The 13839-nt window shown below is 38.0% G+C and overlaps 1 non-coding gene across 1 annotated transcript; it reads left to right on the forward strand.

Moving 5' to 3' along the window:
• The first annotated feature begins 11393 nt into the window (after positions 1–11393).
• On the forward strand, positions 11394–11500 carry LOC139887187 (small nucleolar RNA R71). Its single transcript, XR_011773027.1, has one exon. It is a non-coding gene; the product is annotated as a small nucleolar RNA R71 (small nucleolar RNA).
• The last annotated feature ends 2339 nt before the right edge of the window (positions 11501–13839 follow it).

The raw sequence follows: 13839 nt of genomic DNA on the forward strand, positions 1-13839 counted from the left end.
AGTGCGATAAAATAAGCTTGCGATAATTAAAAAGTACGATAATTAAAAGTGCAATTAAATATAATAACAATAAAAATGCGATAATTAGAAGTGCAATTAAATATAAAATAAAGGAAATTAAATATGAAATAAAAGAATTATGCTTATTTAAACTTCCGTAACCATGATGTTTGACGTGTTGATTTTAGTTTTATGCCCATGGGTTAATTGTCCTTTGTCCTGGATTATTTAATATGTCCGTCTGGTTTTTGTCCATAACAGTCCATCAGTCATAAATATAAAGTGCGAGTGTCCTCGTCAAATTATCCTTATACCCGAAGTTAAATATTCCAACTAATTGGGGACTTAAACTATAACAAGATTTTAATACTTTGTTTAATAATTACACCAGGATGTCGACTGAGTGTAACCCAAGGTTTTAATATTTTGTTATCAATTAATGCCAAGTGTCCTTTTACATAATTTCACCCCTGTTTTAATTATTCTAGTGGCTATTAATCCATTCCCGTGTCCGGTTAAATGAACGATTATTCGTACATATAAATACCCCGCCCATCGTGTCCGATCGAGTGTATATGGTAATTTATAGGGACGCCCAATTGTAAATCTTTATATTAACATTAACAAACTATCATTTAGTTAAACAAATATAAAGCCCATTAATAGCCCATAGTCTAATTTCCACAAGTGTCGTTCTTTTGTCCAAACCCCAATTATGGTACAAAGCCCAATTACCCAATTTTAGTAATTAGCCCAACATCATGATTACTTTGGATTAAATAAGCATAATAATAACTTAGCTACGAGACATTAAATTAAAAAGGTTGAACATAACTTACAATGATTAAAAATAGCGTAGCGTTACATGGACAGAATTTCGACTTACACCCTTACAACATTCGCTAACATACCCTTATTATTAGGATTTAAAATTAAAATTAAAATTAAAATATAAATTATATATATATTTTTACGTATATAGATAGAGAGATGGATATATGTTGGTTTTTGCGATCAGAATTCGTTTGCTTTTATAGGGAGTTTCAGAATTTGGGTCTCCGCGACTCGCGGCCCTTTTTGCCTTCAAACTCCGCGAGTCGCGGAGTTTGCTTTTACAGCTCACACAAATTTGGAGCCTTTCTTGCCGACGGTTTATAATATATTATATAATATATAAATAATTATAAGAATTATTTAAATATTATATTATATTTATGTGCATAGTTGACTTGTAATTTTTAGTCCGTTGCGTCGAGCGTTGAGAGTTGACTCATGTCCCAGTTCCGGATTTTCGAACGTCCTTGCGTACAATTTTATATTTTGTACTTTGCGTTTTGAATCTTGTACTCTTGTAATTTCGAGACGTTTCTTATCAATAATTGGAACCTCGTTGATTGTATTTTGTACTTTTGAGCTTTTTGGTCGTTTGCGTCTTCAATTCGTCGAATCTGTCTTTTGTCTTCACCTTTTATTATTTAAACGAATATTACTTGTAAATAGAACAATTGCAACTAAAAGCTTGTCTTTCTTGAGGAATAATGCTATGAAATATATGTTCGTTTTTAGCATTATCAATGTTGATCCTCTTTCAAGAGCTTGGAGTTCACCAAATTTGCTCCCAAAATCGTCTCAGTAACCTCTGGTTTCGTATATGATAAAACAGTCCCTCAATCAGTAGGTTTTAAAGTGGAGAAAGTAGGTCAAAAGGCAAAAGTAGATGAAAACCTACTACAGGACGGCGTCCTAAAGTCTGGACGGCGTCCCGTTCTTAAGAGCTGGACGGCGTCCCAAAGACTTGGACGGCGTCCCACATTAAAAGGCTGGACGGCATCCCAAAGCCTTGGACGGCGTCCCAATGTAACGAAAATTGCTGTTTCATTTTCTTTTCAATCTTCTTTCATTTGGATGAAGCCTAACACCTTTGATGCCTTGTTTTACCATTTTAGAGCATAAACTAGACCTTAACTTGTATCGGGATCAACCAAGGTCATAGATCATCAAAACTCTTTATAAATCACTCTCCGATACAAATTTGCACATCTTGGCCTATTACTTGTAGAAACGCCTTCATTATCCTTGATTCTAGAGCATTTTTACACGATATTGCGATAGATATATATGATGTTATTGAGCAATATCAAAACACCCCACACTTAAACCTTGCTTGTCCTCAAGCAATTCTTTCTTTACAAAGTAGAACAATATCAAACACAATCACACAATATAGATTACAAACATTACATAAATCACTCGAAGCACACGATACACACACGTTGATATGGAACGCAACTCACGCTATATGAAACACACGCTTTAAGTATAATACACCTTTATTGTAATCACACTCACACTATATACACAATAGAAATACACACACACATTTTTGGGAGATTAGAGCCAAGTATCCGAAAAATTTGATCCTACGGAAATCAGGACCTTATGAAAACGTTTTATGGTTTTTGAAAATATCATGCTAGTTTTAAAACTAGGCACGTTTTCCGATTTTGTCGGATTTTCTGAATTTTGAAAAATGAGTGCGGGTTTCCCGCTATTGGTTAAGCCAATCCCTCCCACGGTACCTAACACCATGCGATGCCGGTAAGAAAATAATGTGCTTAGAAGGATACACATTACGTCCGAATATCATTGACAATTATGAGGTAATCATCTAATACGTTAAATCAATCATGAAGATTGAGGTTCATCAGTCTTAAAAGCTGATATCTCACCTTTCCGGAGGTTATCCACTGGGAATCTGATCAATTCACTGACATTTTGTGTATCATGGTGCGCTTCCCATTTTACTAGTAAATCTCCCTCATTGAGACAAACTTTGACTACCAGTTTTCCTGTTTGACGTTGAGGCCTGGTAGATTTCCAGTCGATGTTAGTAATGACTTTTCAAGATTTTTCATCACCCTACAACTGGTCTGGACTACATCTTCTGAATTAAATCAGTAAGTATGTCATTCGGAAGACTTTACTTCCTTGAGGATGGAATAGATACATCCTATTGGTCATAAGAAGTGGTCGGACGAAACATTGTCCTTGTTAGGAGAAACAATGAGGATCGTCCTTAGGGTTTTCGATCTGGCGCGAGATACGGTTTCCAACCACGCTATACAATCACCGCTCTCTCACGGTTTACACTCGTTTTGGTACAAGTGACCTACAAGTTAGCTTTACTAAACTAGTAGGATTTTCATCCAAATAATTGAATGATAGAGCAACTTCAAAGACTATTAATAATTTAAAACATAAATCAACATTTATTTTCTAGATTTTAAGACCACAATGTGTGTAACATGGTTTTTGGACATTTAATCGTTTTTAAGGCTACTTGAAAATTTTAAAATTTTTTTTTTTTTAAATAAACGCCTTAATTTTAGTAAAACGAGTTCCCGATAAATTTCTATTCCCCACCCCACACTTGAGATCATGCAAGGCCCTCATTGCATGAAATCAGAAAAAGGATTAAATTTAGAGGGCAAAGTGATAGGGTGATTGTAGAAATTTTCAATTTTTAACCTGCAAATCGTGGAACATGTAGACGGATGCCGCTGAACTTACTGCTAGCATAAGAGCATCGTCCATTCCATGATTATCATCATACACACATCATAATATCAAATGTTGCTGAACTTAATGCCAGTCTTTGAAGTTCAATCACGCTGCACAATTTAATAAACCACACAAATAATACTAAAAATAATGGTGTTTTTTCAACCACACCCATTATCAATCCACACAATTAGTTAATTATTACAAACCAAAAATTGTCTAAAAACACACCATACAAATTAAATTGTCTGAAAACAGTGTACAAAATGATCAAAGGCACACAGGCCTTAACTGGATTAGTTACCATATGGCCAAAAGTAGTTTCCCGAACCATCTCTGTACGGGCGTCCTTGCGGGTATTCCTGTTCAAACCGGTTCCTAGCATCCTGCATCGCAGCGTTATTATCATAAATCGGGTGAGGAGGAGGTGGGTTTTGAGGATCCGTGTAATATTGGGGTGTCAGACGTGTCGTCCCATAGTACTGATCGGGGTTGGAATAAAACAACTCTAAGTTATGGTTATTCCAATCAATACCATAACTCATCCATCCCTGATCGTGCACTTGAGCAATCTGTCGTTGCTCCATTCGCTGCTGACTATCCCACATTCGATCGTTGTGTGTCATTTGCTCACTCGGACTCAACCTCATATTATTAACACTACTAATCAAATTATCCCAACTAGATTGGGACGGATGCCAAGGGACCTGATCACCAACGTTCGTTTGCGCCTCCATTTCTGCTTCCTCCTCTACCTGCTGTTCTTGCTGCACGCCACTACCACTCGCGCCACCTGCGCCACCTGCCACAAAAGGTACCAAATGCCCATTTCTATCTTTCATAAGAATTTCAGCATTGATATAAGAAACCTTCTTTAATGGTTTCATGACGTTAGTACACTCCTGTAATCGGCTGAAATCTATGTTGAAGTGTCGAGCAATTCTGGTGATGTAGTGGCCTCCAAGAAGCGGCTTTTCTCGCCGTGTCTCGGTAGCGATGGTCAGGAAATAGTTTCCTATCAACCCAGGAATGTCGGTATAGCGACCCCGTTTAATTTGGTCCATTATCCATAGATCCAAAGTTTTAACCTTTTCGTTGCCTTCGACTCTCGCATTGAAAGTGCATGCAATGAGTCGATGCAGAAGTCTATCATCCCTGGATGCAATCTCATTATACCTGTTTCTGCTCAATTTGAATGGTGTAGATGCATTTGGCCTACAAATTCTTCGCCAATAAACAGTGTCATTAAAAACATATCGACCAACGTAATCGGAACCCCGCAAGTATTCACCTAACTGGGTGTCGGTGAGTTCCTCAAAAATACCCAAAACTCTGCATAGCTCAAAACTGCTTATACCCCTATATTCGCCCCCCAACCAAAACTGGAGAAAATCATTTGACAAATAATCACGGACACTATTAAACCGTACCGTTGAGTAGAATTCTTTTAGTAGTACGGGATAAATTGGTTCGTTGATGCTGAAAAATTGTTCCCATGCGTGGGTAACTATCCTACCGTAGGGGATGGCTAGTAAGTTGGAAACATGGCGGTGCATACCCGCCTCATCCAACGAGCCCCAGATAAAATACCACGTGGCATTAATAGGCCTGCTATTTACCTTCTCAAATGTTTCTGCGTAGTCGTCGTCATTTTGAACCAGTCTCAACCAAACTCGAGGATCATTTAGATCCTTCTCTTCTTCCTCTCCAGACGATGATGATGAATGTTGTTGCGGTGGTGGTGGTGGTGGAGCCAAACCTGCGGTCCTGCCTCTCTTTGCTGGTCCTCCTCGGCTAGATTGTCCCTGCAAAACATGATAACACCAAACCAAAAGAACATAGAGACCGTTGTGTTAATGTTAGCTAAAAACATAACCGAGTAGCAAGAGAACTTAATCATTCCATTCAAAGTTCATAAGTATTATGAATCATTTAAACAAAAGCGTATGTTCACAATTTTTAACCAAAGCTAACTAAAGTCAATATGAACTCGCTAATACACTTTCAAAAATGAAAATCACAACTTCACAATTTAGCATCAACTTAGGACTCAAGCATGTTGCGTTAATAGGTCATAACATTTAAACTTGCATTCTAATGATATTCATCACAAATCATAACACAATTTTCACAATTTTAGCTCAAATGACCATTATAACGTCATACATTATGGCATTCCATTCCAACAATTTACTTCAACAGGCCTAAACTAGTGAAAGTTAAGCATACATATTTCATAAGTTCATTACATTTCAACAATATGCTAAAAATTCAAGAACATTTAAATTATGACCCGGCCAAATTGACATCTATATCACCAACAATAATTAAACACGTCACAACCTTCATTAACATCATACATAAACTTAACATTATGAATTAACCACCCTAAATTCGGATTCAATTTCCACAAACCCTAGAATCATGAGCATACCCTTAAAAACATGTAATTTTTGCAAAATCAACTCAATATGGGTAATTAAACAACTAAGGCATGTTAATCTAAACAATAATCATGCAAATCAAACACCCCACACTTATCTTTCACCAATTAGACATATAAACATACAATTCAAGTAATTGAGAAAGAAAAATGTGAAAATGAAGTAACCATACCCTAGAAAACATGATTGGAGCTTGGATTTGGTAGAAGAAAACGCGAATTTGAGGTAGGAAATTAGGGTTTTTGGAAGTGTGTTCGTGTTTGGCAGAGAGAAGTTGATAAAAAATGTGTTTTGTGGTTGAGAAATAGGGTGGATAGGGTATTAAACGCGTATTTTTTTTTCTGAGTCAGAGGTCTTGGACGGCGTCCAGTTCCTGGGACGGCGTCCAAGTCTTAAAGATGGGACGGCGTCGAGTTAAATGGGACGGCGTCCAGGATCATTAAGGTGGGACGACGTCTAGGAAAATGGGACGGCGTCCCAATTAACTAAAATTCACTGACCTTCTTTCTTCGACACTAGCCAATTTTAAGTCCAAACGTAAATCATTTTGCACAACACTAAAAATTATCGTACACACAATTCAAAATATTTACATTTGTGAACCATTTTTTTAATGAGTCGTTCACCCAACTCGTCCCCATTTTAATTTACGCTTTGTTCTCGAAGTTGAGGCTAACCTCATCTTCGATTTCTAGGGGACCATCAACATAGTGCTTGACCCGGTGGCCATTCACCTTAAACGTTTCACCTTTTGAATTCCTTAACTCCACCGTTCCATATGGAAAAGCCTTGTTAACAACAAATGGTCCCATCCATCGGGACTTGAGTTTTCCAGGGAAAAGTTTAAATCGTGAGTTAAATAGCAAAACACGATCACCCTCTTTAAAATCTTTCAGATTCCTAAGACGGTTGTCGTGCCAAACTTTTGTCTTTTCCTTGTATATGAGCGAGTTTTCATATGCATTTTGTCTCAACTCATCCAACTCATTAAGTTGGTTTAAACGAAGGTTTCCTGCTTCTTCAAGATCGAGGTTACATGTCTTAAGAGCCCAATGTGATTTGTGCTCTATCTCCAAAGGGAGATGACATGCCTTCCCATAGACTAGGCGGTAAGGTGTGGTTCCAATAGGAGTTTTGTGGGCGGATCTAAATGCCCACAAAGCATCGTCAAGCTTCGTTGACCACACCTTAGGATTTGATCCAACCGTTTTCTCAAGGATCCTTTTTAGTGCCTGATTTGTATTTTCAACTTGCCCACTTGTTTGCGGGTGATAAGATGTAGAAATTTTATGGGTTACCCCATATCGTTTCAACACCTTTTCCAATTGGGTGTTGCAAAAATGGGTACCACGGTCACTAATTAACGCTTTCGGGGTACCGAATCGGGCAAAGAGCTCTTTAAGAAAAATTACAACAACTCGTGCATCGTTTGTGGGGAGAGCCTTTGCTTCCGCCTATTTTGACACGTAGTCAACAGCAACGAGTATGTATTGGTTGGAATTAGATTTTGGGAATGGTCCCATGAAATCAATGCCCCAAATATCGAAAACCTCACAAACTTGGATTATGTTTTGAGGCATTTCGTCTCTTTGACTAATTTTTCCTGCCCTTTGGCAAGAATCGCATGATGTACAAATTTGGTGGGCATCCTTGAAGATGGTAGGCCAATAAAAACCGGCCTCATAGACTTTTCTCCCCGTGATTTGGGGTCCGAAATGTCCACCAGTGGGACCAAGATGACATTGGAGAAGAATTTGATTGCATTCTTCCCCGGACACACAACAACGGATTATCCCATCGGAACACCGTTTAAAGAGATACGGGTTTTCCCAAAAATAGTATTTTATGTCACTGAAAAATTTCTTTCGTTTTTGATGTGACATACCGGTTTCTAGGAATCCACCCGCAAGATAGTTGGCTATGTCTACAAACCAGGGATCATCAATTTTCTCAATTTTAATGAGATTTTCATCAGAAAAATTATCTTGAATAACGGTCTCATGGAGAACCTCAAGATTCGGGTTCTCAAGTCGAGAAAGGTGATCGGCTGCTAGGTTTTCAGCCCCTTTTTATCTTTAATATCAATGTCGAATTCTTGCAAAAGCAAGACCCAACGTATTAATAGGGGTTTAGCATCTTGCTTAGCAAGCAAGTACTTTAATGCCGAATGGTCTGTATAGACAACCGTCTTTGCTAGTACCAAATAGGATCGGAATTTATCAAACGAAAAGACAATTGCCAGGAGTTCCTTCTCGGTGGTAGTGTAATTAAGTTGGGCTCCTTGCAATGTCTTACTAGCATAATAAATGGGCTTGAAATGTTTTTCAATTCTTTGCCCCAAGACTGCACCAATAGCAAAGTCACTAGCATCACACATAAGTTCGAATGGAATTGACCAATTCGGCGATATGAGAATGGGTGATTGCGTGAGTTTTGCTTTAAGGAGGTTAAAGGCGTTAAGACACTCGTCTGTAAAGACAAATGGAGCGTCTTTCTCAAGAAGTTTGTTCATCGGGGTTGCAATTTTGGAAAAATCTTTAATGAACCGCCGGTAAAAACCGGCGTGCCCCATAAAACTTCTTACACCTTTCACATTTGACGGTGGTGGTAATTTAGCTATGACTTCCACTTTAGCTCTGTCCACCTCCAGTCCCGCAGAGGAAATTTTATGACCTAAAACAATGCCCTCTCTTACCATAAAATGGCATTTTTCCCAGTTAAGAACAAGATTAGATTCTTCACACCGAATTAACATACGCTCAAGATTATGAAGACATGAATCAAAAGAATCACCGAAGACTGAAAAGTCATCCATGAATACTTCTATAAAGTCTTCAATCATATCATGAAAAATAGCTACCATACACCTTTGGAAGGTAGCAGGAGCATTGCATAAGCCAAATGGCATACGTCGATAGGAGAAAGTACCATAAGGGCATGTAAAGGTGGTTTTCTCTTGGTCCTCGGGTGCTATAGGGATTTGGAAATATCCCGAGAAACCGTCAAGAAAACAATAAAAATTCTTTCCTGCCAACCTTTCCAACATTTGATCAATGTAAGGAAGGGGAAAATGGTCTTTTCGGGTAGCATCATTTAATTTTCTGTAATCAATGCATACCCTCCAACCCGTGATAGTCCTGGTGGAAATTAATTGGACGTCTTCATTGGTGATAACAGTCATGCCACCCTTTTTGGGTACACATTGGACTGGACTCACCCAAGGACTATCCGAAATTGGGTAAATAAGACCTGCATCAAGGAGTTTGACAATCTCCTTTTTAACGACTTCCTGCATATTAGGGTTTAGTCGCCTTTGTCTTTGTACACATGGTTTATAGTTATCTTCCATTAATATCTTATGCGTACAATAAGAGGGACTTATACCCTTGATGTCATGAATTTTCCATGCTAGAGCCGGTTTATGGGCTTTTAACATGGAAACAAGCTTAGACTTCTCACTTACAGAGAGTTCGGATGAAATGATAACCGGAAGAGTAGAACCCTCTTGAAGGTAAGCATATTCCAAGTTTTTTGGGAGTGGCTTGAGTTCTAAAACGGGGGGTTCTTCAATCGATGTTTTACATCGGTATTCATTTCCCAAATCCAACTTTCTGTACTCTTCATCATTTGGCTCATAACCGTTAGCCATCAAGGTGGTCAACATCTCCACTTCTTCCACCATATTCTCTTCATCACCTTCTGCAAAAATGCATTCTCTCGTACCTTGCAATTCTGGAAATTCCTGCAACAACTCCGAATATGTGTCTACGGTTTGCAAATAATAACATTGATCATCAGTAGACTCGGGGTATTGCAAGGCATGGTCAACGGAAAAGGTAACCTTCATATCCTCAATACTAAGGGTCAATTTCTGCCCATGAACATCTATCATAGCTCTAGCAGTATTGAGGAAAGGTCGACCTAATATAAGAGGCAAACGTGTGTCCTCCTCCATGTCCAAAATTACAAAATCAGCCGGAAATACTAGGGTACCCACTTTTACTAACATATTCTCTAAATTCCACGGGGGAATTTAACGGAGCGGTCTGCTAGTTGAATTGCCATTCGGGTTGGTTTTAGTACCCCGAGGTTTAGCTTAACATATAATGAATAAGGCATTAAATTTATGCTAGCCCCTAAATCCGCTAATGCTTTAATGCATTCCAAATCTCCTAGGAGACATGGTATTGTAAAACTTCCAGGATCAGCTAACTTCTTTGGTATTTTGTTCATCAAAATTGCTGAACAATTGGCATTCATGGTGACGGATGAAAGTTCCTCCATTTTCTTCCGATTAGTAAGTAAGTCTTTTAAGAACTTAGCATACTTGGGCATACCCGAGATTACATCAATGAAAGGCATATTTATGTTAATTTGTTTAAACATATCTAGGAATTTTGACCTTTCGGCCTCTAGCCTTTCTTGTTTTTGCTTTCTTGGGTATGGGAGCGGTGGTTGATATGGTGTCACTATGGGTTTTTCCCGTTCTTCCTTTTCAACCACTTGTTCCGGCTCCTTAACCGGTTCATCATTTTGGTTCAACGGAACACTGAAATCAGAATTTTCGGGCATTTTTGGAGCATCGTATGCTAAACCACTCCGTGTGGTGATAACATTGGCGTGCTCATTTCGGGGGTTCTTATTGGTATCGCCCGGTAAACTTCCTGGTTTTCTCTCACTAAGTAAACTAGCTAACCCACTCATTTGCTTCTCCAAGTTCTATATTGAGGCTTGTTGGTTTCTAAACCGGTGTTCGTTTTTCTCGTTGGTTTGGTTTATGTTTGTGACAATCTGAGTTTGTGATGCAATTAACTTTTCCAACATACTCTCCAAATTTGACTTTTTCTCTTCCTGTTGGGGTTTTGATAAAAACCCGGAGTTTGTTGTTGATACCCGCTACTTGACCCTTGTTGGTAATTGGAATTTTGACCTTGAGGGTTGTAGGGGTTGTTAAAGTTCCGGTTAAACTGGGCTCTTCCTTGAAATTGATTATTATTTCTTTGACTTATGAAAGCCACCTCTTCTTTTTGAGCCATAGTTAAACCGGCATCACAATCTTTTCCTAAATGGAGTCCACCGCAGTATTCACAACCTACTTTCATACTATGAATTTCCGTGGTGATTTTGTCCATGTTTTGAGCAACACCGTCTATTTTTACACTTAGGGAACTAAGGTCATCATAAGCACCGGCGCTTTGGACTTGAACATTACGAGTAATTGGGCGTTCTTGATGCCACTCATGAGAATAATCGGCTAGCTTCTCGATTATCTCATAAGCCTCTTGCTCGGTTTTGTCCATGAGTGAACCTCTGGACGCTTGATCAATGGAAATTCGGGTTGCAACATCACAACCCTTGTAAAAGATTTGGACTTTTTGAAAGGTATCCAAGCCATGGTTTGGACAACCTATTAGCATTTTGGAAAATCGATTCCATGCTTCATACAAGGTTTCCATCGACTTTTGACAGAATTGGGTAATTTCATGTTGGAGTCTCGCGGACTTAGAAGCTGGAAAATATTTCTTAAGAAATTTTTCCAACATACCATCCCAAGTTTCTATCGTAGCCTCGGCCAATGAATCTAACTAACTTCGTGCTTCCCCGTGGAGTGTCCATGGGAAAAGTCTTAAAAATATGGCCTGGTCAGTGTCTGGTTTAAGTTTGAAAAGAAGACATATCTCTTGAAAGAGACGAATATGTTCGTTTGCATCTTCATTAGGACCACCACTAAATTGACACCTGTTATTAATCATTTGAAGAATAGGTCCCTTTATTTCAAAATTTACCTCACCAGTGGGCGGAGTAATGGCACTACCTTGGCCGGTTCGGGTTGCTTTCATCTTAGTCGCCATTAATTGTCTTGGTACCAACGGTCTGTCTCCTTCCATTTCAAAATTTGGGGGTTGAACGGGTTTACTAAAATCTGAATATCGAGGCTTGGTTGTACTTGATTCTGAATCAAAAGTTTCTTGCTTTGATGAAGATACAAAAAGTTCAAGTACTTCTTTTGGAATTCTACCAAGCTTTCTATCAGGTTCCTTAAACGGTGTAAGTAATGGAGATTCTGAACTTCGGGTATGTGGCATATGCAACCTATAATCTGTCAATCACACAACTAACAAAAACTATTAAACATACCGATTCTACAAGATTATTCAAAGACTATTAATAATTTAAAATAATTAAGAAACTACTTAATCACAAATTAGTTAATAATTCTATTTTGACACAAAACTGTCCCCGGCAGCGACGCCAAAAACTTGATATGCGAAAAGTGGTGTATGAATTGTTGTATAAAATAATATGGAAAAATACCGATTAGAGATTGCTACACACTAACGGGCAGTGTACCCGATCGTGTAGTAGTATAGTAACTGATTTAGTTCCGTGTATCATTCCAAGGACAGTTGTATTAGTCAAACTAGAATTATAAACTATATTATGATTAACTAAGTAAATGAAGCTTAAAGGTACAAGTTTTATGTTTTGGTGGCTATTTAACGATTTAGCCAAATCAGAGAAGGTTAAATGTAAAAACAATATTTTTGGTCTTTTAAGTTTATAAGATGAAAATAAGTGCAAAGAAAGTAAGTAAGATAGATTTGATATCAATTTAAGGAAAAATGCTCATCTAGACTTTTTACCCTCGATGTTGAATGTTATTTAAGATTAAGACCGGATTGATTGGTTATGCACGAGAACTAATTGATCGGTTCACCAAGAGTAGTCTTGAGTAAACACTCAAACGGGATTACAAGACGCAAGTGATGTTCTTGTCATCTAAGACCTCCTATTTGTAATCAACTAATTCAACTAGTCTAAAGACTTGAAGAATGATCAAGTCAATGGTGTGTTGATCATGATCCACTCCTATGTCAACTTATGATTTAGCCTAGTTCATTCCCTTGGTCCGGTTAAATGCTCAATTCACCCAACCCAAGTAATCAATTTAGTGTGGTAATAAAATCCCTATAAACGTCACTAGATAAGGCAAATTACTAACACCTATTAGTTATATGGAATCGAGTAATGAAAATATGTATAACAATATCTAGGGAATTGATCGTTCACCTATATAACTACACATATCAATTAGGCTATCCGAAAGTATCTATAAGAGTCGTTCTTACATCCCTATATAAACTAACCATTTGAACTCAACTTATCCCTTTTGGTAAAAGATGGATAAACACATGTCACTAGATGTAAATCAATACATTAATTTAACAAGATGATGTTTCTTAATCAAATGAACATATCAACTAGTTGAATCGAAAGGATTAAGCTTTAACAAGAATGGTTCTTGTATTCAAACATCAAACTATCGTGCATAATAACAATCAATCAAAAGTAAACATTCAACATCTCAGTTATTTATCTAGATGAACATTATAGAGTTTAGCCAACAATCATAATTACAAACAAAATAACAATCAACTGATAAGTAGATTTCATTGTTGGAGGACAAGAAAACAACCTAATAGAGAATGAATCTTGGATGGAGAAGGTTTTGATCTTTGAAGACTTGATGTTGATCCTCTTTCAAGAGCTTGGAGTTCACCAAATTTTCTCCCAAAATCGTCTCAGTAACCTCTGGTTTCGTATATGATAAAACAGTCCCTCAATCAGTAGGTTTTAAAGTGGAGAAAGTAGGTCAAAAGGCAAAAGTAGCTGAAAACCTACTACAGGACGGCGTCCTAAAGTCTGAACGGCGTCCCGTTCTTAAGAGCTGGACGGCGTCCCAAAGACTTAGACGACGTCCCACATTAAAAGGCTGGACGGCGCCCCAAAGCCTTGGACGGCGTCCCAATGTAACGAAAATTGCTGTTTCGTT

The sequence above is a fragment of the Rutidosis leptorrhynchoides genome, chromosome 1, assembly GCF_046630445.1.
Source record: "Rutidosis leptorrhynchoides isolate AG116_Rl617_1_P2 chromosome 1, CSIRO_AGI_Rlap_v1, whole genome shotgun sequence".
Taxonomy (NCBI): domain Eukaryota; kingdom Viridiplantae; phylum Streptophyta; class Magnoliopsida; order Asterales; family Asteraceae; genus Rutidosis; species Rutidosis leptorrhynchoides.